The 27,744-nt window shown below is 41.5% G+C and overlaps 1 protein-coding gene across 2 annotated transcripts in view; it reads left to right on the top strand.

Moving 5' to 3' along the window:
• Positions 1-1,462: 1,462 nt before the first annotated feature.
• The window catches only part of FAR2 (fatty acyl-CoA reductase 2), a 133,632-nt gene continuing 107,350 nt past the window's right edge, over positions 1,463-27,744 (top strand). For both annotated transcript variants that reach the window (XM_032347549.1, XM_032347550.1), the window contains exon 1: positions 1,463-1,843. The gene's annotated coding sequence lies outside the window, so the exon portion shown is untranslated. The remainder of the gene's footprint in view (positions 1,844-27,744) is intronic.

Below are 27,744 nucleotides of genomic sequence, written 5' to 3'. Positions count from 1 at the left end.
AGGGTGTTTATTTTCTACCTTATAAATAATGTTATAATAAACCTGTAACTTTGTCCATAAGGCATTTCCTTTTTTTGGGTTATTTCCTTTGGATATATTCTAAAAAATGGGAATTCTTCATCAAAAGGTTCAGAACAATAAACATTTTTGAGTGACTGAACATTTTATGCCTTGGAAATGTGTTGCTAAATTGCTTTCCAAAGAGTTGTAAAAATTTACCTTCTATCCAATGTGATGAGGGATTACAACATAGTCTAACCAACATTTGACAGTATCATTTCAAGTACTGTCACACACATTTTGAGAATATATTACGATTTATTCTTCAGTGGGGGAAGGGGTAACCAAAAAAGTGTATTTACTTGGTCCTAACTTTTCCTCTCCTTCTCTTGCTTTTGGACAGTCACCAGAGGAAATTAGCCACAGTGCCTTTAGGCTACACTTTGCTTGTTGTATTTAACCAAAGAGAGCCCCGTAGAAGAGAATCCAAGATGGGTATGAATTCTTCTTAATGCAAAAGAAAAAAAAAAAAAGCTCATTTCATTATCTCCATCCTTCATGAATTAAATTTTATTTATCTGTATGTCAGTTGTTGTAATGAGGACCGTGAAGACAGCTTCTAGGGCAATATCCATTTTGTTTTATCTTAACACACCGTATTTATTTGGGAATTTATCTTCCACCTTGTTCTAGGAAATGGGTTGGGCGTTGGCCCACATTCAGCACTTCCCGAGCTAAGGACTAGGACGGCTGCACCCCCCGCCTGTCCGCCCCTCTACAAGTCTTCCCTCACGACGGATCCAGTTTTTCCGTTTAAATATTAACAATGACCAAACCAAATCTGCAAAATTGCTACCAGGCTAAGAAGCAAAACGTCTTATTATTATTTTTTCCTTTTCTTTTTAATCTGTCGAAGCGCTGCTGTTTCTGCAGCGCGCATCTCTGGTCCTTTCTAGTCTTCTCGCCACCTGCCCACTCCCACCCCGGCGCCGGACAGCGCCTCAGGTCTGCCCTCCAAACCCTGGGTCTGAGTAGAGCCTGCCCCCCCTCCGCCCCCCTCCACCACCCTCCACCCCCTCGGATTTTAAAAAGGACGTTGCGCTGGCCGGTCATTGCAGGGCGCCTCCGCAGACTGGAGCAGATACAAGAGCATCCCTCCCACGGGGTGTGTGGTGCCCACAAGCTCAGCGAACTCGGATTTTGAGGCTGTATTTTCTGTTAGGGTGGGTGGGGGGAAAGTGTGTCCTCCAAGCATTCAGACCAGAACCTTAGACTTTCTGCCTCTCTCTTCCCGCACCCCACCCCCCACTTTCCTCCTCTCTTTCTCTCTCAAGGTGTGGGAGAGTTTCTTTCTCAGACCAGAGAGGGGCGCCTTTCTAGTTCCCTTTCCCCTTGCCCAGCTTAAGGAGAAAAAAAAAAAAAGACAGAAAGGAAAAAAATGGAAAAAAAAAAAAAAAAAAAAAAAAGCCCGGGAGTAATAGCGAGCATCTGTGCTGGGTGCTCAATGAATGGAAGCCGCCGGGCGGGCCTGCGCGCACCGTGCCGTCGCCCCGCGGCCTGTTAAGGGCCCTCGCCAGCCCCGCGCCCTCCTCCCGCCGCGGGCTGAGGCTGCCGCCGCCACTGCGCCCCACGCCGAGGCCGCGGCGGCGACGGGGAAGGTCGGAGGGAGGGTGGTTTCCTCCCGCCCCACACCCAGTCTCGGAGCCGGATATATAGAGTGTCACGTTTGGGGGCCGAAAGCCGCGAGCGCTTTTCCCTGCGGCGGGAGTACTTGCCGGAGCCTCGGGGAAGGAGCGGGGTTCCCGGGACCACCAGTTGAACCCCACCCGCGCCGGAGGAGCAGGTATTCCGGGGGCCGCAGCCCAGAGCTCACAGAGCCCACGCCTCGGAGGCCACGCGGGGCGGGGGCGGCCGGGGAGGCAGGCTCGGCGGGTGCGCGGGAGGGGCGGGTCCCCGCGGACCCCGGGGGAGGGTGGGCTCGCGGCCAGGAGGCGGGAGGGGAGCGGTTTGGGAGGCTCTGCCCCCCTGCGGCCGCCCCCCACCCCCAGCCGTCGGCCGGCGCTCTGGGCGCCTGCACTGCCCGCCGAGGTGGCGCGCGCCGCGGGTGGCAGCGGCGGCGGGCCGCGCCGGGAGCGAGAGGGTTAACGCGCGAGTCGCTCGGGGCAGCCAGGATGGAGGGAGGTAGGCGCCCGGCCGGGTCTGGCTGCCTCTGCCTGGGGCCCTGGGGCTATTCCTGAAGTGAGCTCGGCGATTCCGGGCCACGTGTGGAGCGGCGCCGGGTCCGCGGCCCTCCCTGCGCGGGAGAGAGTCGGCGCGCTTCCCGGCCCCGCGGCGCGTGCTCGCTCGCCCCGAGCCCCGCGCCCGGCCGCGCGCCGGGACCCTCCCACTCCCTCTCCCATCCCGGCGTCGCGCAGGCCCCATCCCCAGCTGAAGGGCGCAGGGCCCGCCCGGGTGGGGTCTGCGGCTGTCGGAAGTTTGCCACCTCTCCCTGTGGCCTGGGCGTGCTGGGAAGGGCGGGGGAGCAGGTACCAGCAGACTCCAGTTCGAGTAGATGGCTTGCAGGAAGGCTGCGCACACCCGGGGAGAGGAAGATTGCCCCAGGGGGCAATTCCATTCAATTAAAAGGATTAATAGCCAACTTAATCCTAGAAACCAGAGGAAAGCTGCTGTCACCTACTACTCACCTGCCAGCCTCCTGTTTCACCTTGCGGGATGGGTAGAATTAATGAACGCTTACTCTTGGATGGATTAGGTACCTAGTGTGAGCAACCAGGTCCTCGAGGGATGGGTCTGCAGGAGCTTTGGAGGCTGGTTGAATCATGCGGACTGCCCCAGTGTACCCTGAGCAAGGACAGAGCAGGGACAGCAGGGTGACCAAGAAGCTTGGGTTAATCGTACTTTTCTACTTGTTCGAAGTGCATCATGAGAAGTTTGACACTGGGAGAAAAGAGATTTGAGAATTACCCTCTGGTTTCAGTTACTCATCTCCTTACCCCCATTTATGTGAGCTGGAGATCTGGCTGAGAAGCAAGCCAATTTAGTCTGAAAGGGCAAAGAGACTAAGTAAAATTTTAAGGCAACCACTCTAATTGGCAAGAGCAGGCTTTTGGCACCGGGCACATTTAGGGATAGTTGTGTGTGAGACTTCCAGGAGATGGCTGTGAGGTTTTACCAGCCAACTCGGGTGTTGAAGTGTTTCACCTGTAGTGTTTCTCGGGTTGCTGGTCTTCAGAGAACACTTTCTATTTCTGAGGGCATTTTCTGCACCTGCTTTTTAAACAAATTCCTACCTGATTCCTACACTACAAGGTGGTAAATCTTGCAGTGAGGTATTTCTCCTTTATCTGAAGGAGGGAATGTGATATCTAATTACAGAAGAGGGAGAAGCTTTCTTTAAGGGGGTATAATTCAACAAAAGAGCTCATATTTGGGTATCCCGTTGGGGTTTATAAAGAATATATGGTCATCTTGAACATGTCACCAATTGCTTCCCTGTCATCTGAAGATGCATTTTGAGTGTATTTCTGGCAACATCTGGGCAACCTTAAGAATTCTTTGGTTTTTGCATTTACTCCCATGCAGTCATGAAAACCCACTCATTCACAAGCTCAGTCTCCAGAAGGATCATGCACAGGAGCCAGCATGCTCGTTCCTGGCATTGTGGGCTCCGTGAGAACATTTTTTACTCTTGAAGAGGCATTCTTCTTGCTTTATTTTGTTAACAGACCACTTCAAGAATCTGGGGGGAAAAAAAAAAAAGCTATGGGATATGAAACACAAACACATGCACATTAAGAAAAAATTCTGCCTACATTTTTAGAGTTCACAGCCTCCCTGATACCAAACCAAATGTTAGACGTGCAGAGGCCCTGGGCAGGGCCAGCTTCACAGAAACGCAAACTGTGCAGGGACACGGGACTCTGAACTTAGAAGGCTCCCGCACTAGGTTTAAAGTTCTGCTGTCACTGTCAGCTCTCAATAATTTTCAAAGAAGGAGCTCCAAGTGTTCATTTTATACTAGATCCCGCAAATTCTTTAGTCAGGCCTGACCCCAGGTTAACAATCCTGTTCTAGAATTCACTGAATAACGGGGTTGTGATAATAGTGATCCTACATTTTAGGTGAATTCTACAACACAAACCTGGAAGTTAGCCAATTAGTACGTATATCATTAAGGCCCTCTTTCTCATGCTCAGTTTCCTTATTGACTGATTCAAGATAACAATGTCTAGTACTCTGTTCACCTTAAAATGTTGTTGTGAAGATACACTAGGTAAACAGATCATTGTGAAAACGTCTACTTTCCTTGAACAGTTCTATGCTAACAAATATAATACTGTTATAGACTTAACTTTCCTGTTCCATGTTTCAGAAGTAGCTTGGTGGCAGAACTTTCATAATAACCCTTATATTTTGGTGAGGAAGAAAATAAAGCAAAAAGTAGCTAAGGTATTTAGCATTTTAAATATTCCTTAACAACTGTTATTTGGACAACATTGGAATTGGCAAGCAAAAGACAGACTAACTTCTTGGGTCCCAGAGATACTTCCTTAATTAGATGGGTGTTTGAGTCTAATTCATCCAAAAATCGAGTGATAAGAGACTGAGCTAATGATTGAAATTTTCTTGTTTCACGTAAGTTCTAAAAATCCATATTTCCAAGTCTTGAGCAAGTCATTCTTCTAAATATTCTAGGAGATCCCTAGCAGTATAAAGGATGCCTAGTCCTTTACCAAGTTGTCTTTACCTCTTTCAACACTTGAGGAGGAGATGAGAAACTTCAGGCAAGTTCTCTGTTCCCACTCTCCTCCCTTAACTACTCTTTATCCCAGCTTTCATTTCCAGTATGATGGCAACACACTCCAAAATGTTGGGGAAGAAAGCAGTGAAAGAAAACGAGTCAAATCCCCAGACTTAAGTGTTAAAATGGGGGCACTACAGGTGCCGGACAGAGACTCCTTTCGTACAACTATGTACAACTCTGTGGAAGCATGCTGTGTACTTTAGGTTGTGAAGTACCAGGTCCTGTACTCGACAGACTTATGACATCATTGGTCAGACAAACTGTAAAGATAAGGTGTTCATTAACAATAGTAGATGAGTTGTTACAAGGCAATGTAAGAGTACACACCAAATGAATGGTACAGAATATAAGTACAGTGAGTTCCCAAGAAGAGAATAAACTGAAATGGCTAGTGAAGCTTAAGAGGACAGCTATAGGAGACGTCCCTTAGAGCTCTGCTCCCCACAGAGGTGAACGCATATGTCTTTTGGGTGATTAGTGTGCAAAAAACGAAAATCTGGGTGGTGCTAAAGTTTCATGTAAGGAAAAGGCAGCAGATAAAACTATCAGAGAACTTTCCAATGGTGAGCTTCATTCATATAAAAATAATTATTAAGCCTCTTCTGTGACCAGACACAGTGCCAATTTTTCCACAGTTAGTGCTGAATAAAGCAGATGCATTCCCCATCTTGTGGAACTTACGGACATTTAAAAAATAAACATGTAATAACAAATTGTTGGAAGTAGAATGAAGAACAGGGTGCTATTTAAAAAAAAAAAAAGGCAGGGGTCAAAGCAGGAAAGGTGCTTGTGTGATTCCATTGGTTATCATCCAACTCTTGATTTCCGTTCAGGTCATGATTGCAGGGTCGTGAGATTGAGTCCCTCATCAGGCTCCCAGCTCCGCAGGGGGTCTGCTTGAGACTCTCTCCCTCTGCACCTCCTCTCTGCTCGTGTGCATGCTCTATTTCTCTCAAATAAATAAATCTTCAAAACAAAACAATAGGAACTGATTCAGATTTGGTGTTTTGGGAAGGTCTCTCGGACAATGAAAGATTTAAATTGATAGTTGAAATAAGAATAGGGCTTAGCTTGGGAAAAAAGTAAGAAAAAGCAATCTGGGCAGAGGAAGTAGCAGATGGGAAGGCTGTAAGGAGAGGAGAAGACTGGAAATATTCAGGGGTCAGAGAGGAAGCACGTGTGGCTAGAGTTTGGTGAGGAGATAGCTGAGAGGCTGGACCCTGATCATGCAAAACCTCACAGACCTTGAAAAAGATTCTGAATTTTATTTTGATGGGAAGCCATTGAGGACTTTGAAGCCAGGGACCATTAATTTATGTTTTGAAGAACTCTTTATGGATGCAATAAAAGCAAAAGACAAGAAGGATAAAGGGATGCAAGAAGGAAGACCAGTTAGGGCAGAGTGCCAGTGACTGTTCGGACAGGGGAGGTGGACAGACGTGACATGTATTTTGAAGGTAAAATTGCTAGAACTTGTTGATAGATTTGATACAAGAGGTATATGAGGCAAAAAGAAGTGTAAGAATGAATTCTTTTGGTAGATACTGCTGAAAGTTTATAATCCAAAGCAATAGACTCATGCCTATGATTTAGAGTTGCTACAAAAACTGAAAAATGAAATGGAAGCTGGTAACCCTGCCTAGTACGTCTAGAGAATATACCAGACTATTGGTGTAGAGGCGAGAGAGTGGCAACACACCATCATTTGCTTTTCACACCATCATGTGTACTGTTAGGATTATTTTTAAACCATCACGTATTTTATCACTTCTTAAAAAGTTACCACAACAAATGTGGCTGTATTAGCTGGCTTGAGCACATGACTAGAATATAGGGTCATTTCCTAAAAATGACAAAAATTAGGAAAGAAAGGTCTGCTCCTTACCAAAGTGGTTGGTTCTAAAACACAATTCACTTCCCTACTTAAAACCTTTCCATTCTTTCCTCTTGTTTATATCAATGTTTCCCAAAATGTCGTCTGGATCATTAGTATTTTGGCATACGAATAACAGTTAAGTGAAGGAAAGGAAAAAAAAAAAAAAAAAAGGTTTCCTAAGAAAGATTGAGAAACACTTGACTTAACCTAGGTAAGCAGTTTTATTGCAAGAATCCTCAGAGCCTTTAATTTACAAATGCATGCTAAGAATCAAGAAAGAAGGGATATTTTATGACACACTTCCTAAACTTATTTGACCTTGAAATGCTTTTTTTGGCAGAACATCTAACAGTCAGCGTTCAGCATACCACGCCTTGGGAAATGTTGCCCTATATTAATAGAGTAAACCTTTTAACATTGACAGCTCTCTATTATCCATCAGCTTCTCTCATCCCTTTCATGCTGCTTAGCTGGAAGGAAACAGGAGATCAGAACTTCCTCTGTTAATAAGCTTCAAGTTCATGATGAACCTATTTTGCTATATGGATAAAAGATCAAGAGATATTCATAAGCAAGATCGACAGTCTGATGAAAAATGAGTTTTTATTTGTGTTTTGCTGTTGTTGTTTGATTTCTACGTTCATGGCAAGGCTACAGGCAGGCCCTCCCTGAGGTCCGTTTTGTCAAGTCTAGATTTACACATGAGGAGCCATAAGCATAGGCAGTGGGGAAGACTTCACAGAGCCTATCTTGTTCCATGGTAGGTCTCGGCCTTATTTGATGTTTGTAATGTATCTCTTACAGGGCAACACAATGTGAATGCACAGGGTATCTGTAGGAGCAATGATTTTGCAGTGAATTTCATATATCTTCTCCCCAGGACCCTAGTGCATTTGCATGGGGATGGGTTGGAAGCAGGAATGCAATCTATGACCAAAGAACAATACAACCAAAAGAACAATAGAGAAGAAGAAAATTCATACAACTATGGACTCTGATCTTGTGCTCTAGCCTGGGGTGGGAAAACTATGGCGTAAGGGCCAAATCTGGCCACTGCCTGTTTTTTATATATTCCTTGAACTAAGAATGGTTTTTATACCTTTCAATGTTGAAAAAAAAAAATCAAGAGAAGAATAATATTCTGTAGCACAAGCAAATTATATGAAAAACAAATTTCAGTGTCCATAAATAAAGCTTTATTGGAGGGGTGCCTGGGTGGCTCAATGGGTTAAAGCCTCTGCCTTCAGCTCAGGTCATGATCCCAGGGACCTGGGATCCAGCCCCACTTCGGGCCCCCTGCTCAGCAGGGAGCCTGCTTCCCTCTCTCTCTCTGCCTGCCTCTCTGCCTGCTTGTAATTTATTTGATTGAAAGTCAAATAAATTAATTAATTAAATCTTAAAAAAAAAAAAAAGCTTTATTGGAAAACAGCCAGGATCATGTATCTATCTATTCATCACATTATCTGTGAACTTGAGTGTTCTACCCAGTGAGTTGTTGTAACCAGCAAAGCCTAATGCATCTGGCCCTTTACAGAAATGCCGACCCTTGCTCTAGACTATTAAACTCACTGGCCATAATTTTAATAGATTTGTTTTTCATTTGTTTTCCATATTAAGGGGTAGTCTTAGATCATTCAGGCCACCATAACAAAGTACCATAGACTGGGTGGTTTATAAAAACAGAAATTTATTTCTAACAGTTAGGGTGGCTGGGAGAGCCCACTTCCTGGGCTCATAGATGTTGCTGAGGCTGAGGCCTATTTTTCTTCTAGGAGTTTTAAGGTTTCAGGACAAGAGATGTTTAATCCATTTTGAGATTATTTTTGTGTATGGTGTTAAGAAAGTGCTTCAGTTCCATTCTTATGCCTGTAGCTGGTTAGTTTTCCCAATATCATTTATCAAATCTTTTCCCCATTGTATGTCCTTGCCTCTCTTGTCATAGATCAATTGACCATACAAACACAGGTTTATTTTGGGGCTCGTCCTATTCCGTTGTTTGCAAGTGTCCATCTTTTCATTGTAACCTCACATGGCAGAAGGGGCGAGGGAGTTCTCTGGAGTCTCTCTCTCTCTCTCTTAAAAAGAAAATGTTATTGAAGTATAGTTGACATGCAATATTATATTAGTTTCAGGTGTATGACTTAGTGATTCTACAGTTCTATACATTACACAGTGTTCACCATAATAAATGTAGTTACCATCTGCCACCATACATTATTACAGTAATGACTATATTCCCTGTGACTTTTTTATTGTATAACTGGAAGATTGTACCTCTGAATCCCTTTCCTCTACTTTACCCATCCCCCACCTTCCTCCCCTTTGACAGCCACCAGTTTGTTCTCTGTATTTATGAGCCTATTTCTGATTTTTGTTTTTTGTTTCTTAGATTCCACATATAAGTGAAATCATATGGTATTTGTCTTTCTTTGCCTGACTTATTTCACTTGGCATGATGTCCTCTAGATCTATGCATGTTGTTGCAAATGGCAGGATCTCATTCTTTTTCATGGTTGAGTAATATTCCATTGTGGGGACACACACACACACACACACACACACACACACACACCCCTTATATAGCCATTCATCTATCAATGGGTACTTGGGTTGCTTCTGTATCTTGGTTATTGTAAATAATGCTGCAATAAACATAGGTATATATATCCTTTTGAATTAGTGTTTTCATTTTCTTTGGGTATGTACTCAGGAGTGGAATTACTGGATCATATGGTATTTCTATTTTTAATTTTATGAAAAATCTCCATACTCCATATTCCAAACAAGGGAGTTCTCTAGAGTCCCTTATATATGGGTACTAATTGATTCATAAGTGCTCCACCCTCACAACATCATTATCTCCTAGAGGTCCTATCTCCAAACCATCACACTGAGGAGTAGATTTCAACACATAACTTTTGGGGAGACTCATACATTCAGTCTATAAATTATAAATTGACTTTCTGGAAGCTCCTTCATTATTATTAGCAATGCTATTTGTTGTCTGACTATGGTAACTTCTGTTACATGCCAGTATGAGGAGCAGAAGATAGTGTGGAAGGTAGTCACTTTTGAGGGCTACTCAAACATTTGAACTCCTGTATAAAGGATGGGCACTCAGATACACATAGTGACAGGCCCAAGAAGTAGGGAGGGGAATTACCTCTGTTTAACTCTACTACCTCTGAGCACAAATTTACTATAGAGTATCACCTTCAATTTTTATTTCAACAATGAGACAAATCTATTATTTATGTGCATTTTTATGGATATTGATGGTTTCGGGGTGATAGTCTTAGTTTAGAGGTAACAGAAATACACATTTTATTGTCCCCACCCTATACTTACTGAATCAGGATTTTTGGCAAAACAATCCCCTGAGGCTTCATACATAACCAGCGCAGTTCAGATACAAAATGTGGGAACAACTGATCCAGATATTTTCCATGGGACCTAGAACCAGAAGATTGGGGGTGCCTGGGTGGCTCAGGGGGTTAAAACCTCTGCCTTGGGCTCAGGTCATGATCTCAGGGTTCTGGGATCGAGCCCTGCATTGGGCTCTCTGCTTAGCAAGGAGCCTGCTTCCCTTCCTCTCTCTCTGCCTGCCACTCTGCCTATTTGTGATCTCTGTCTGTCAAATAAATAAATAAATAATTCTTTAAAAAAAAAAAAAAAGAATACTTGAAGGCTGGTACTTGGGTTTATTACTATTATTATGAAATCCTTCCAGGTCAGTGTATTCAGTGCGCATCAAACAGTATGAAATATGGGCTCCTTGCCAGGCACACTGAGCAAGACATGTTTTTTTTAATGGCTAACTCAGAGGCTTACCTTTAAAAAAAAAAAAACTGATTTCAGATAACATCTCAATTCAGTAGGCTTTTTTTTTTTAACTTTAACACCTATACCAATGCAAAGAATATTATATATTTCTTTGTGTAGTCAACAATGTGATTAAATAGACAGTAAAAAAATTGTTCTCAGTATAATTATCAAACACTAAGAATAGCACATGTGTATCGTTTTCATCATGGTTTATTTTAAAAGTCCTAGATAAGTTTGTATCCTTAACGTCTGTAGTCCAGCGAAAGCATTTCCAAGCCGTCATTCACAACATGTGGTCCCTGTGGCTTTTGGACATACTATTTTTTGTTGTTGTTTTTGAGGCATTTTAACATCCTAGGCTCCTCCAGACATGGCCTCAAACCACTTGAGGCAAGGAAGGGAAAGCAAAGACTTCCCTATGAATCTGTGTGGAGAAAACAAGACTGTGGCCTCTCCTACCCTCTCTGTGTTCTTCTACCTCAGCTGAGGAGTTGTTGGGTCAGTAATATTTGCTGGTGAATAACAGGATGACTTCAGGAGGCAAGAATCCTATTTCCTGAGCCAAGAAATGAGAAAAAGTCATTGTGAAAACACTGCACATTTTAGATCATTAAAAAAAAAAGAAAAGAAAAGAAAAAGAAAACAATGCTTTATTTATCACAGGTCAGTGAGGACATATCCCATAAACATCACACAAACCCTGGTATCTGTGGGGTCAGGATAGATGGAAATTAGGAAGCCCGTTAAATTCTGTGTCTGGTCCCAACACCTTTGAAGCCATTTAAGTCCTTCTAGTGGAGTTAGATCTGCCAAAGCACAACACTGCCCAGAACCTGGAGGAATCTGCTGGGAGAATTTGATAAACTGACCAAAAGAAGCTGTGTGTAACAATTCAGTAGGTGTGTATGTATTGGAGGTTTTGCTAATTATTTTCAAGAAATGACATTTAATATTAAAAGATGTGTGGATAGTAACAGCATAGTTTTTTTTTTTCCAATAAGAAAATCATCTTTAAGATGGACAATAGTCATTGAATAAAACTAGAGCCATTTATCGAAAACGTAAGAGAAATTATCCCCTTAATTTCACACAAAACCTAAGTGTTAACCAGATAAGTATTAATGAAATCAATTTCTGGTCAGTCTGTATATTTTTTATTTCTTTTACACCATAGCTATTGTTTCATTCCGAATTGAATCGTGTTTCTGGTGTATTGTGTTTATGCAAGACCTTCCGGACGTATGTGCCCTGAAGATGAGCAGATGAGCTAAACGATGGGACTCGTTCCCTTACTGAAAGACTCCGAGAACCTTGAGATCCACTCCTGAGACTGTTGTCGAGGTGGTGGGAATCTCTGATGGTCTGAAAGGGTTAACTTCTCTAATCCAAATGAGCAGTTGTACTTGTCAAAACCCTCTCCCTAGCAGAATTCTGACATTGCCTCTCTCTTCTTTTCCTCCTACTATTTTGGTCCAGTCCTGCCTGCAGCAATAACTATGCAAGTGCCACTGAGTGCATTACAGATCACAGGACCTCACGTTAGGTAAATGTAGGTCTCACTTTCCGAAGGACAGAGCAAAGCTTTCCCAAATTAGACTTCTGCAAACTCTTAGACTATATGTCCGGCACATACCACCCCATCTTACCTACTATACAGAGTGGGCAGTGCAGATAGCTTTTCCTTAACTATTAACTAGTACTCATTAGTTAACTTATTAGCTAATTAATAATTACTACTAATAATTAACTAATTAACTAATACTCCTAAGTGTAGATTGTCTGAGCACCTTCTCTATATGGAGTCTGCATTTTGTAGAAACGAAAAGTCAGTCCCAAAGACAGAGTGATCTGTCACACATCTGTTTAATGGATGAATGAATGTACACTAGTATCCAAATCTTATGAACTGCAAATCCCATGACCATTTCACTCATTTATACCTTCATTCATTCATTCATTCACACAATTTTTGGAGTGTCTGCCATGTGCCAGGAGGGGTGGTTAGCTCTGCAAATATGATGATGAGCAAATTATAGGACCCGCCTTTACACTTGAGTGCCTCCGACTCTTTGAGCAATGTTTAACCAGTTGTAGCTTTGGGGTTTGTAATCTTTGCAGTAAAGATCTTCAGTGTAAAATGTAAAATACTTGCATGTTTTTATTTCCCCCTCTTCACCCTCCAAACCAGCCCCAGTCAGTGACTTAGCTTCTCATAGTCCTGCACAGGTAATGTCAACTTAATTATGCTGGCAAATGGAGTTGAAATGAAATACTAGAAATTCCACAGGGAAGAGAATGAGAATTTTCTCCAAGGAAATGATATTCTTTGTTGTTCACCACAGGTGAGCACTGATCAGTCTGTGCTTCTCTCCTCACTATTATTCCCTCTTTCCCCAAACCTGGCTGTGGACTGAGTTCCCTCCTCAGGCCTCCCCTTTCCTTTGTGCCCCTGAAGAGAGACATACATTCTCTTTGCATTTTAAGTAATTAACTGCTAGTCACTGCAAAGAAAAGATAGGGGAAGAGAAAAACCAGCCCATGGGGGAAAAGTTACAAAGTTTCCAGAATGATACCTTTGAGTCTTGGCAGAGGACAAGTTGTTGCTAACTTCCTCTGAGATGACAGGTGAAATTGTCTTTAGCCATTATCTGTCGCCATCCATCTTTATTTCTAGAAGAGAGATAAAAAACCAACCCTCTGCCTTAAAAATCCTTACCTATACTCTTAAATCTGGATGAATATGGGCATTTATCTGATGAAGGGACTTTTGGCTTTCAACGGATTCTCTAAGAGGTCCTGACTAAAGCGTGATTGGAACCACTGCTTTAGGAATAATCCGGGGGACCATTTTACCTCTTGAAAGTACTTCAGACCCAGGCCACTGCCAGGTCAGAAAAATCCTCTCTGAGGATTCTTGCCAGGGTCTCCAGAACTGTTTGGGAGGCTTAGGTTCTCATGTTCCATCTTCAGTGCATCACATGACTCCAAGCATTACATTGCTTCAAAGTAGGAAAAGGATCATTCCCTTGCATAACGCATTCCATTATTCTTCCTTCCCTAGAGCAGCCTTACCAAGTGAGTGAGGGGCTAGTGAAGCAGTGGTGGATTGGGCAGCAGGTGTCCCTAAGCAGAAGAGCCTTTAACACCACCGTCCCTTCCTGTTATCTGGCTGGGTATCGAGAGGCACGTTGTTTCCCCTTTTGGTTTTCCCAGCGTATTAGTTCGCTTGGGTTGCTATAACTAATTACCACAAACTGAATGGTTCAAATAAAAGAAATGTATTGTCTCACAAATCTGGAGTCTAGAAATTCAAGATCCAAGATCAAGATGTCAGCAGGGTTGGTTCCCTCTGAAGGCTGTGAGGCAGGGAGCTGTTCCAGGCCTCTTCTGTTGGCTTGTATATAGCTATCCTCAACCTGGGTCCTCATCTCCCCTCTGGACATGCATAACTGTGTCCAAATTTCCTCTTTTACAAGGACACCAAGCATACTGGAATAGGGACCTGGCCTACTCCGGTAACACTTCCCTTAGTCTTAGTTACATCTACAACAACCCTATTTCCAAGTAAGATCACATTCTGAGATATTGGTGATTTAGGACTTCAATTTATGAGTCTGGGGAGGACCCAATTCAATCCCTAATACCCAGAAAACTGACACTGGTCTCTTACTTACAATTTACAAATACATTCTATGTTACTAAAAAAAAAAAACACAAACCAATATGCATTTTGATGTATGAAGTGATAATGAAGTGTAATGGTTGTTGCCCTTCACGAAGACTTTCTTCTCCATGTAATTTTTATTATTTTTATAACTTACATGTGGAAAAGAAAATATGTCATCAATATAAGGTGAAGTTGTTCAAGCATCTCTCAGATTCCAGCTTCCAGATCAGAAGAACAAAACATCACAGGCATCCGTACACCCTCTTGATGCTCCCATGCAGTCCTTTTACTCCACCTCCCCAAACTAACCACTCTCCTGACTTCTAAGTTATAGATTAGCTTTGCCAGTTTTTGGAGTTACTAAAGGAAGTCCTATAGTACGCATTCTTCTGTGTCTGGCTTCAGTCAACATTGTATCTCTGAGATTCACCCAAATTATGTGAATTTGTAGATTTTTCCTTCTCATTTTTGCATGGTGCTCCATACCGTGGCTATCCACATTTAATTTTTTTGCTCCACAGTTGATGAACACACGTGTAGTTTCCACTACAGGGTTCTTAGCAATACTGATGCCAAGAACACTCTCACGAATGTCTTTTGTTGAATGTGTATATGCATTTCCACAGGGTATACCTAGGCATGGAACTGCTTTATGTAGAGCATGTTAATGAAATCCGCCAAAGAATTCTCTGAAGTGACTGTGCACTTTATATTCCCAGGGGCAATAGTCAGAGACCCCATTGTTCCAGATTCTTATCAACACTTTTTTTTTTTCTTAAAGATTTATTTATTTGCAAGAGAGAGAGCATGAGAAGGAGTGGCAGAAGGAGAGGGAGAGAGAATCTCAAGATGATTCCATGCTGGGGGCACCTGGGTGGATCAGTGGGTTAAACCTCTGCCTTCGGCTCAGGTCGTGATCCCAGGGTTCTGGGATTGAGCCCCACGTCAGGTCCTCCCTCTCTCTCTGCCAGCCTCTCTGTGCCTACGTGTGATCTCTCTCTCTTTGTCAAATAAACAAATAAAATCTTAAAAAAAAAAAAAAAGATTATATGCTGAGTGTGGAGCCCAAAGTGGGGCTTCATCTCAGGACTCTGAGATCATCCCTGAATCATGATCTGAGCTAAAACCAAGAGTCAGACACTTAACTGATCACATCATCCAGGTGTCCTCAACACTTCTTGTTTTTTGTCCTTTTCATTTTAGCCATTTTGGTGGGAGAGTAATTGTCTGGCATTGTGGGTTTCTTTGTCTTTCTTTGGTGACTGACAAGACTGCAAGTCTTTTTTGTATACTTATTGGCCATTTGGATTTTTTCTCTTGAGAAGTACCTAAGTCCTTGCCCACTCATTTTTCTTTTTCTTAATTAGGTGTGCAAATACTTTATATATTTTAGATATAATTCCTTTGTTGGATACATGTATTATGAATGTCTTCTTCTGACTGAGATTTCCTTTCTTAGTCTCTTAATTTTTTTTCTTTTGATGAACACTGCTTCTTAATAGAGTCCAATATACTAGTATTATTCTTATATAGTTAGCGCTTTTTGTCTACCCACAGATTAGAAAGATGCTCTCTTCTAAGGGCTTTATTGTTTCATCTTTTGTACTAAGCTCTGGTATACATCTGGGATTAATTTTTATATGACATAGAGAGATAATACATTTTCCAATTGGATGTTTAATTGACTCAGCACTATTTGTTAGAATTCTGAGTACCGTTGCAAATCAGAGGACACAGTAGCAGTTTGGACACCTCAGTTAGAATGAACACATTTAAGTATAAAATCATTTAAAACACATCTCCCTCGGGCACCTGAGTGGCTCAGGTGGGTTAAAGCCTCTGCCTTTGGCTCAGGTCAAAATCCCAGGGTCCTGGGATTGAGCTCGGGCTCTCTGCTCAGCAGGGAGCCTGCTTCCTCCTCTCTCTCTGCCTGTCTCTGACTACTTGTGATCTCTGTCTGTCCAATAAATAAATAAAAATCTTAAAAAAAAAAATCTCGCTGTAATGACATCTAAAACCCATGTGACTATGAATATTTGAGAACCTGCAGTGTTAAGGTCAAAGTATTTATTTGACCTGCTTATTTAGACCTAATTTCTGGTGTAATGGGCTAGGTAAAATATCATAAATTTGTTTATTTCACACTCAAAAGTCAAAGTATAAAATTTAAAACAAATTTATAGCTCAGATATGGATGAGAAAAACTACTATATTAGTAGAATGACAAGTTTATAACCAAGAGTTTAAGGAACAAAAAATCAAAAGGCTTATCTTTAGTTATTAAGGCAGATAACAAAGGGCTCACCTGTCTTCATAGAACTTACACATTAAATGTCTTACGAGTTACCCAAACTCACCTCAAGATACAAGAGAGCTGGAATAATGAAAAATTGAAGGAAAAAAGATTAATTAGGTGACCATCCATTCTTCTATGTGTTCATTCAACAAATATTTATGTGGTGATTACTATTAGGTATTCTGTCAAGTCCTGTGAATATTATGAACAGTAAAACACAGTCACTGTCCTCAGGATGTTTGCAATCCAGTGGAGAAAGACCAATAAGTCATCAAGTATATACGATGTGTTATAGAATGGGGGATCTGTGGTTTGGGCAGATGAGACTTTCAACTCAGCCCAGAGTCAGGGGAGAATTGTGAACTGCTTCCCAAAGGATTTAAAACTAAGCCTTGCCCAGTGAAGGGTAGGGCAGGATGAAGCTGTATGGTCACGGCATCTTGTCTACAAATGTGTATGGCATGGCCTCTGGTCCACAAGCTTAGTGATCTGAGACAAATGGCTTGATCTGTGCTTTAGTATCCAATTTGTAAAACAGGGTTTAAATAGAACATACCATTGAGTTCTTGCACTGATGCCCATATTAATGCATGTGAACCATCTGGAAGACTGTTGATACAGAGGGAGTGTTTGGTGAGCCCAGTTATTGTCCTGTGCAACAGTTAGAAAGTTAAAATGGGTTGTGAATCTCTAGAGAAACAAAGAGGTATTATCTATAGCATGAATCCAATGTGAAAGCTGAAGCAGAGAAAGAAAAGACCAGAACTGTGGAATACAGACTCTCATCTGATCCTGGTCTGAGCACTCAGTGACTATGTCTGCCTTAGAACATGACTAGATTACCTGTATAGTTCCTTTCAGCTTTCGTGGCCTATGATTTTGCAGCTCCTGCTGACAGAGACTCAATACATATTTTTTATTCTTGTGGACTAGAAATGAAGAAAAGAAATAAAATTTGATTCTGAGATTTCCAGCTGAGTGACTGGGTGAGCAGTGATAGCATTTCAAAAGAAGTAGGCATGTCATGAACAGATTGGTGTGTAGAGACTGGGAATGATTGGGCACCAATTCGTGGAGAGAATTTTTAGGAGAAATTTTAATTCAGTGTGGTGGAGAGGCAGTGTATTTCAGGAGTTAATAACAACCACAGAAACAGGAGCCTGGTTGCCTGGCCTAAAAGTTTGACACTTTCTAGCAAGTTACTTAAGTGCTCTACATCTAAGTTCCTTCATCTATAAAATGCAGACAAAATGCAGGCTGCACCAAGCACCATTGCCATTTGTACCTCAAAATGGTTGAGTTTTGGCAATTCCATGTGGTTCAGCCTATAACAGATACTTTCTAAGGGGCTGTACTGAGACATAAATGAGTTTGTGTGCGTTACCTGCAGAAGACCGTGCTCAACACAATAAGGTAACATAGAAGTATTTTCTTTATTATTAGTGCTCTTTGTCTGGTTCATAATCTCCTACACCAAGTTTCACTGAGCCGGGACAGTTAGGCAGTGCATGGTATGGCTGTGTATGTCTCTTTCCCGAGTATATGTTTAGGCAGTCATGAGGCCTTGGTTAGGCCACTCGTCCATAGGATACGATTGTGTGCACCTTCCTTGAGGGAACCCATTGCCATTTTGCTTGTTTCCAGCACTTTCCTTGGTTTCTACTTCATAGGGAAATTTAACACCAAAGTTCCCAGGTTGACGCTAACTTCCTCTCCCTCTTCTTTTCTCCTCCAAACCCCACCAACCCTCCGCAGCCCAGTCCTTGGCTTCCATGGACCTAGGGTCCATCTCCCTCTTGGAGCGTAGGTACCAGCCCTGCACCATCTGAGGGCCCTCTGCATTCCAGACATCATGCTGGTCCTGCACGGAGGGTGAGAAGAGGGCGGACACCCAGGAGCAATCTGGGGAGAAGAGCCAGAAGAGGGGATACCTGAGAGGGGGGTAAAAGGAGCCCAGCCAACCCTAAGCCATGAACTGGGGAGCGGACATGAGGCAGAGCCTGCCGGGGAGCCACACTCTGACTGCATGATTTTTGACGGGTATTAGTGGGTCTCTCTGAAGAGGATCCAATAGAATGTGAATGGAGATGCAGAGAGATGTTAGATAAGTAGCAAGAAAAAAAAAAAAAAAAAAAAAAAAAAACCCTAGAAACATGCCTTTCCTGAGTAAAAGTGGTACTAGTACAGAATCTTACAAAATTGTTTACTGGCTATCGTCCAGTGTCACCCGTATATTAAGCATGATTCACATTATTGGGTTGATCTATGTCCTGGTTTATGACTTGTCTTTTTACATTCTTTTTGGTGTTTTTTGAAGGACAGATATTCTTACTATTAATGTTGGGGAATTTACCAAATGTCTTCTCTTTGTGTTGAGATTTTTGTGTCTTTAAATAGATCCTTCCCTACCCACTTCTTTTGTGAAGCAATTAGCTTGTGAACACCTCCTCCATTAGACTGTGCTCTCGGACTCAGGGCTGTCATGATCTATTTCCTTTTGTTGGTGTCAGGGTGATGAATGGTGTATTCACACAAAGGAGGGAAATACTCAAATGATGAAATGCAGGTTAAGAAATAATGGCTGATTAAAATCACTTCTACTGTTACTGAATCTTTGACAAGTCAAGCTACTGTGCTAGGTAGCCACTTTAACACTATTTCGTATCAGTCCTGGGGATTGCCGTTTACAGATGAAGCAAATAAGGCCCGCCCTGTTTAAAATATAGTCATTAGGCAAGCATTAACGTAAAAATACAGTCATCACTGAAGCATAACTCTAGTCAAGAGAGACACTTCCTACTAAAAAATCTATTTTGAAGGGTGCTTGGCTGATTCAGTTGGGAGAACACACAGCTCTTCATCTCAGGGTCATGAGTTCAGGTCCCACATTGGCCATCAAGCTTACTTAAAAAAGAAAAAAATCTATTTTGAGAGCGAGTCTGAGGAATGCTTTTGGTGTTGAAACACTTCCATTGGTTGGATGTAGTAGACACGCTTGTATTGCGTATCATCACATTTTCCTGAAAATCAACGAGAAATGATTCTCTATTCATTTTTGATCGGCCATTTCTCGGGAACAGAATTATGGATTTGTCTTTATCCCCAAGAGACCATTTATAAAATAATTGTGCCAGTAGGTAAATATTTGAAGCCTTGGAGAGGAAATTGGCTGTTGAGGATCATCTTCTTGCAAATTCAGTATCTGAGCTCCTAAAGTTCTAATATTCTAATATAGAGTGTTTGAGGAAAAAAAATAGAACTGAGAGTTATCAGGTGTTTCTGTGTTCTAGATGTTGTTATATAGGAAAAGCAGGAACCAAATGAACACCTGGTGAAAAGTTTTGTGTTTTGTTTTGTTTTGTTTCCACTCACAACAGGAGTTAAGAGACTACTGTTTATTTGATCAAAATTTAAGTCTTGGCTCTGGCACTGGAATTGGCCTTAGCCAAATCACTCCATATCTCAGTTCCTCAGCTCCTACCTCTCTGGGTAATAACATCTACACTATTTACCTCCCAGATGGTTGTGAAAAAATACTAAAATGTGCACATGAAATGCTTCAAAAACTGTTAAGATAAAGTGTAAGATCTTATGAGAGTTGCAACTGTTAATAGTAAAGTAGGACTGATAGCATGTAAGACTAGTAATTTTGTAGTGCTGTGTGTGTGCAGGTTCTGATGTCTGTATGTATAATTCTGTACACAAATAATGACAGTAAATAATAACAATAGTAACTCTTTCCATTTGAGTTCTATTTTACACTCCTTGGAAGGCTCCTACATCCAATACTTCAGGTGACCCTCAGAACCTCTGCAAGGTGGCCCAAGTATTGTCCCACATTTCCATGTTGCTCATATGGAACTCTACATTCTCACCAAAGGAAAGCCTCTCCTCTTTTGCAACTTTTGTCAGCCCCTGTTCTAGTACCTTTCACCTCCAGATCCTTATCTGGTATTTGTCAAATCTGTAACTCACATGTATCTATTCCTTTCCAACTTCTAAGAGTCTCCTCAAGTTCCATACCCATGTGGAGCCCATGCACACTCTAGCACCTTGACCTCATGTCTTCATCAGCTTTCATGTCAAGCACTAAACCCCATATTTTTATTTTTTTTAAGATTTTTTTTTTTTTTGACAGAGATCACAAGTAGGCAGAGAGGCAGGCAGAGAGAGAGAGAGAGAGGAGGAAGCAGGCTCCCTGCTGAGCAGACAGCCCAGGGCGGGGCTCGATCCCAGGACCCTGGGATCATGACCTGAGCTGAAGGCAAAGGCTTTAACCCACTGAGCCACCCAGGCACCCCAAACCCCATATTTTTAGAAACCTACTTCCAAGACCCATATTTGGGACTTTGGTATTGTTCCAAACTGATATATCTAAATCTAATGGTTCACCCATGGGCACATATGGAGAGCAACATTCTTTCCTTCCAGCTCTCTTACTTTCTTTTTCCCACCAAAGCTCTGATTCTAATACAGGAAGACCTCGGTCATTTTTTGCCTCCTCCCTGCTACACACACACACACACACACACACACACTCTCTCTCTCTCTCTCTCTCTTTCTCTCTCGCTCTCTCATAGTACCTTAGCTTTCTCCTGGCTTCCTTTTTTCCCTGCGCAGCGTAGGTCCATGACTTTACTCTGTTTTCAGCTTCCTCTACCACCCACTTTCTCCATTTGTTTCCTCCTCAATTCATTGTTCATGCCCACAAATTTGGATCTTGCCAACAGTCCATTTTCCCTGCTCCAACCACAGGCAGTCAGCTGTTGCTGGAGAAAAGCAGGTATTTGTGTGAAATAGGGATAGGGCAGACTCATCTTTAACCTCAGCAGAACTGAACTACTGCTTTTAGCTTCTTTGCTGCTTTCTGTTCTGTTTTCTTTCCTATCTAAAGCAGTGGTTACAACCAGTTACTCCTTTCCAGGAGTACCTTCCTTTATTTGCAGTACTTTGAATGGACAAAAGATGACCTTGGCTCATGGTCATTAGAGGAAAAAAGAAGTTACCAAAGATCTATCTCAAGTTATGCTCCAACCTCCAAATTCATGTACCTCCCCACCCATTCTTACCTCTTTTCTTCTTATTTTTTTACTTAAACACAAATTTTTAAGGCAATCTCTATACCCGAGCATAGGGCTTGAACTAATGACCAGGAGATCAAAAATTGCATGTTCCTCCAACTGAGCCAGCCAATTGTGTTCCCTCTTAACTTCTCCGGAGCCCCAGTTCCACTTATTCTCTCCTTTCCTGCCTAATTCTTCTGAGACTCAGATGTTGCTCAAACATCCTATTTCACCAACAAATGAAGTTCTCACACATACCTTTATTTTCTGTCCTTCTATTCTCCTTTCGCTCCCCTGCCACCTTGTATCGCTTTTCCATGGTCAAACTTTTCGCGGAGGTAATTTACTCTTGCTGTTCTAACCAAGTAATCTGCCCATCGTTGTCATATAAGTACTGGACTCAAAAAAGAGTTCATGAATTATTCCAACAACTGGGTATTTTGTCACTCTCTTCTTCCATGTTGATAGTTCACCTTACTTAAGAAGAATGCTTGCTTTGGATGAGTATGTGAACTTGACTAATGACTGGAGATGCTATTAAAGCACTGTGAAGCCTCGTTTTGAAAATGAGAACTGTAAGGATAGTGCTGGGGACCATGAAAAAAATTCTGATTATCAGTTGCTGATGTGAAATTCTTGGAGAAATGGTGAATCAAAAATTAAAAAAAAAAAGTCAAAAGAAATACCTATATCCTCATAGATGAAACACAAGTAGTATTTATACTCAGGAGACCAGACGGTACTTGAAGGTGAGTTCTCAATGTGTCAGGGAGGATTAAACACAGATGTCAGAGGAAGCCTTTCTTTACAGTTTATCCTGGCTTGAAACCAGAAGCCAAGTGGGAGTTGTTGAACTTTGGTTCTTGTTCTATGAAAGGAGAGCATGCGATGGGATGAACCCTCACCTTGATTGACAGAAATTAGTGAGATTTGTGATCCTAGGAGGGGTTGGTGGGATCTTTTACTGTTAGCAAGTGTCAGGTTACCCTGAAAGTATTCCTAGTCACTTCATTGTAGAGGGTAGAGAGTGGCGTATTTGCTGATGGAGTAGGCCCCCTGGGGCATGTCCACATGCTGCCGGAGCTCATTTCTGAAGAATAATCTCAGAAAGAAATGAAGAGAATGTAATGCAAACTATAAGTAATAATAATTTAGAATTCATCTCATAAAAGTGTTAGAGTAAAAATTGAAATATAAAACAAAATACTAGAATTTAATATCAAGGGCAAAAACTAGATGACCTTAGTTTATGAACCTTAAAAGAACCAAACGTTTAAATATTACACCCCTTCACTTTTAGAAGACTGTGTGCCTAATAAGTTTTCAAAAGCATTAAACATAGGAGGCCACTTTGTATGTCCATTGTCAAATTTTAATTTCAAACTCCCTAAACTGCCCGTGCCTCTAATGAAAAATTTTGGGGAAATGTTAAGCAACTTTGTTGAAAGAGAAAATTTAATTCCTGATAGATAAAAGCTCTTTGTTCTTCAGTAATTGCCAAAGGTAATCATTGCTACTAAAGTAAGGTGGTGTTTGTTTTTCTCAGTCATTTTACCACTGGGGTGTGCATCGTGTCATCATGGCCATTGGCCTGCCACCAAGCTCTGTGACAGAGTCCTCACAATGCCAGCTGAGTTTAGATGAAAACAGCAAAAGCAGACAAGTGATTTGCCAGTGGCAGAGACAATATTTTGAACATTTTTATTTGGTTTGCATTATTTTCTTCAACCTAGAAGAGAATGAGCTCTTTAAAAGAAAAAAAAAAAACACCTCATTTCTGTTTGAAGGAAATAAAGTTTAGATAAAGCAGTCGAAACCCTAGAGAAGAACTAAATAATAAGTATGGCTCAAACTGTCACTCTTGTAGTAGCAATTACGATAACTGAACAGAAACTCCGAACTGTGTAATTGTGTATGATGAAGACTGAAGAAACGGTACTCCAGATATGATATGCACCAAATGTAGGTGTGTCATCTTTACCCTAGATCTCTAATCCAGCGTGGAATCATCTAGGCTGTTTTGATTCTCTCATAGCCTCTGTGTTCACATGGACTTTTTCCCACAATGGTGTCATAGCCAATGATAAAAGGGGAATGGTACATTAATCACCTAAATCCGTTTTCAGAGAAAAAGTGGTAGATTTGGTGGTAGGGAAGACGGAGACCATTGGCGAAATTATTCTTTAACCAACTACTGGTGAATTTCATGTAGCTGTGTTGATATCCCACCCTTTATGGTCATAGTTAAGCAAAACAGACCTTCACACAGTGCTTACATCATAACATGAAGCAATGGCCAAACTTATCTAGACCTTTCTGAAGTGCATTTAACTTTAAATAATCCTGGGTGAGAGCCTGAAGATGTTTATGGTGATGCAACAATGACCAGAGCTAAATCACTTAGAGATGACATTGCGTGCCCTCAGAGGGCATCCGGACATTCAGACATTAGAGCAAACTTCATCAGTCTTATTCCAGTCTTTTCTGGCTGCACTGAATCCAGGGTAGCAATACTGGTGGAGAATCTGTGGCATAAATTTCCCCTCATTGGCAAAGCAGACAACTCTTGGCAGCTGTCTTGATTAGAGATTTTTAAGGGTGACTCTTTTTTCTTCTAATTATGCTTTTACTAGAACATATCATTATACAAATGTTTCAATGGAAAAATGTGGATAGAATAAAGAGGCCATTGAGAACGATGCCAGAAACTCTGTTCACCATCACAGAGACATTTCTCCACACAAGAATTGTGATATGACCACACTTTCTGTGGCTAGCATAGAAAGGGCTATCCTTGGGTTTTTCTCCTATAAATGGATGAGTAAAGAGGTATTTTCAAATAATCAAAATGCATTGGATTGAAAAAGCATGGAAATGGCATCACTATGACACAGCAGCTGAACTGTCATCAACTTCACACATTCATAGACCTCACAGCCAGACAGAACCTCAACTGGGCATTGGCTTTGGGATCTAGAAGATATCACTATCTTCATTTTACTGATACGTCCCAAGATTTCCCCAAGAGGACAGGTAATCATCAACCTTACAACTAAATAACAATTGTAATGTAAGCCTAAAATATTCAGTAGTTATATTTATGTCCAGAAGATGGATTGCTTTTTTGAACAAGAAGCATGAAAAAAGAAGGAAGAAAAATTGAATTTATCTATGCAGCTACTATGACGTAAAAACAGTGGTGACATAAAAACAGTGGATAATCTACACCTTGCTTCCAAAGTCTCAAAATACAATCAGTAACATCTCCAATAAGACAGTTGCTCGTGGTCTGCTACATGGACACTAAACCAGTGATTTTCATCTGGTGGTCAGTGTAAAATTAATGGCCCTCAGAACTAGTGGTCTGAGTGGATGCAGGTCTAGTTTTTTTTTTTTTTAAGATTTTATTTATTTATTTGACAGACAGAAATCACAAGTAGACAGAGAGGCAGGCAGAGAGAGAGGGGAAGCAGGCTCCCCGCTGAGCAGAGAGCCCAGTGCGGGGCTCAATCCCACGACCCTGGGATCATGACCCGAGCTGAAGGCAGAGGCTTTAACCCACTGAGCCACCCAGGCGCCCCGATGCAGGTCTAGTTTGACAATGACAACAGTAAAAATAACTATGGGAAAAATTCTCAATAAAATGGATTCCTAATACCGCCACTCTTTCGCATTCTTAAAACTTACATAAAGGAAAAATAAATATTTCTCTTAGAATTAAAAGGGAGGACAGCTTTGTTTTCCCAGCATGGTGAGGCCCAGGTTCTTTCATATTGCTTCTTGGAATATAAGATAAAGCTAGAGAAACCCTATGCTGGACAACTTATTGAAAGATCGTCTTGGCTCTGTTGCAGATGGATAGCACACTGGACTTCTGAAAGCTTATCTTTCCTTGTAGACAATGTATTCCTTGCTTTATATGCTTATTGAATTTGCAGACATCACTTCAACTCTATGAATTTGCCAGGGTTGTCATAGAAAGTAGCACAGACCGGGTGGCTTAAACAACAGAAATGTATTTTCTCATGGTTCCATAGGCTAGATGTCTAGGATCAAGATGCTGGCAGAATCGCTTCTGTTCAAGGGCTGGGAGGGAAGGATCTGCCATGGGCCTTTCTCTGCGGTTTGTAGAGTCTCGTAGATTGCCTTCTCTCCCTGTCTTCACATCGTCGTCCCTCGAATGCATTTGTATCTAAACTCCCTCTTTTTTAAGGACACCAGTCATATTAGAGCCTACCCTAATGACCTTATTTTAACTTAGTTACCTTCGTAAAGACCCTGTTTCCAAGTGTGGCCACATTCTGAGGTACTGGGGATTAGGAATTCAACATTTGTTTTGGGGGTAAGGCTACAGTTCAGCCATATATTTGCCTGTTACAAGGGGAAAACTGAGACTCAGAGAGAACCAAACCCAGCCTGGCCCTTCTGTCTCCTCTATTTGGGTGATCTGTCATCTGAGTCCATTAATCAGTTATAGACTGTAGTTATATCGGTCAATTATGAAGGTTTGCAGTAGGAGCTTGTTGATGGGAATGAAACAGGCCATTGTCCACATAAAATTTAAAACTGCTAGGTCTACTGCTGAGAAGAGAAAAAGGGCTAATGGAAAATACCGTGCTTTTCAAAGTAGGTGGGCTGAAGAGTAATAATATTTTTTAAAAGGATTATTTGTTTATTTGAGGTGGGGAGGGGCAGAGGGAGAGAATCTGAAGCAAACTCTTCACTGAATGTGGAGCCCTACATGGGGCTCAATCCTAGGACCCTAAGATCATGACCAGAGCCAAAATCAAGAGTTGGTACTTAACAGACTGAGCCACCCAGGCACCCCCTGAAGAGTAATAATAGTAAATATTATTAATATTATTTAGTAATAATATTAAATATTGAAGAGATTACCTCATATTTGCAATGGAAAATTCTCTTTAAGAGGTACTTTGAAGGGGCGCCTGGGTGGCTCAGTGGGTTAAGCCGCTGCCTTCGGCTCAGGTCATGATCTCGGGGTCCTGGGATCGAGTCCCGCATCGGGCTCTCTGTTCAGCGGGGAGCCTGCTTCCCTCTCTCTCTCTCTCTCTGCCTCTCCATCTACTTGTGATCTCTGTCAAATAAATAAATAAAATCTTAAAAAAAAAAGAGGTACTTTGAAACAGTTAAGTAGTTTACAAGATCAGTCATGAAAAAGTGAAATCATCCAGCTTCAGAAGAACCAAACAAGAAAACTTCCTTCAAAGATTCAGTATTAGCAGCAGAAGGTGTGATGGGTATAGCTCACCTAAAGGCAAATTCACTGTTGCTGAACTAATGAGAGAATCCTTATGTGACACTATAGATATCAGTTTTCTTGATCCAAAAAAAGGAATACAGGAAATGATATTCATAATATCCTAAATGTTTTACCAAGTAATAAGGGCTAAATAAAGGTTAAGTAGGCTTCTCTGTGAAAGCCTAGTATCACCAATTGTACCCTAGCTCATAAAGACATTCAAGGGGTTCAGAGTACCTCTGAGCTCTTCTTTGCTTCTTTCAAGATGGCTTTCCAGTGCCCTCATACTGCAAAGGACCCAGCCTCCCAAATTATTCTATCTCCAGGAAGTCCTTCACTCTACATTTTTGCCCTTCAGGGAGTTCCTCCATTTAAATTTATCCATTCACTCATGACCCTACTAAATGGACTCTTATTAAATTAATTGCAAAATTGTTGTAACCAGAGTACATATATACAATTTAACCAGAGACTTCATTATCTTCAAATAGTACTTTCAGACCCCACGGATGACTTCTCGGGGAGAAATACTTGGTTTGGGGAATATTTCCTCTCTTTAAATCATGTGTCTTTTCTTAAGGTCATACGTATTATTCAGTGGGTTTATTACAAGTTAGCTAGTTAGCTAAAATATGAAAGACTAGAAAGTCTAGGATTTACTGAGAGACCATTGGCTTTCTCATTCATTAATCCTTACACGTGCGGAAAGAATAGCAGCTTGTGATATATCCTCTTCCTACATTTTTGGTGGGGGTTAGAAGACAGCTCCTTTCACTATCTTTTTCAAACATATATATTTTTGCATAGTCAAGGCTCATTATATTTAGTTTCATTACCATTACATGTTCATTAATTCTTATGTACTTCTCCATAAAATATATAATTGCGTTTTTATTGACTTAATGACTAATGTTTATCTTGTCATTATGCTTACCATTTTTCAAATATATCAT

This window comes from Mustela erminea, chromosome 6 (genome assembly GCF_009829155.1).
Source record: "Mustela erminea isolate mMusErm1 chromosome 6, mMusErm1.Pri, whole genome shotgun sequence".
NCBI lineage: Eukaryota > Metazoa > Chordata > Mammalia > Carnivora > Mustelidae > Mustela > Mustela erminea.
This window is presented reverse-complemented; position numbering and strand designations above follow the sequence as displayed.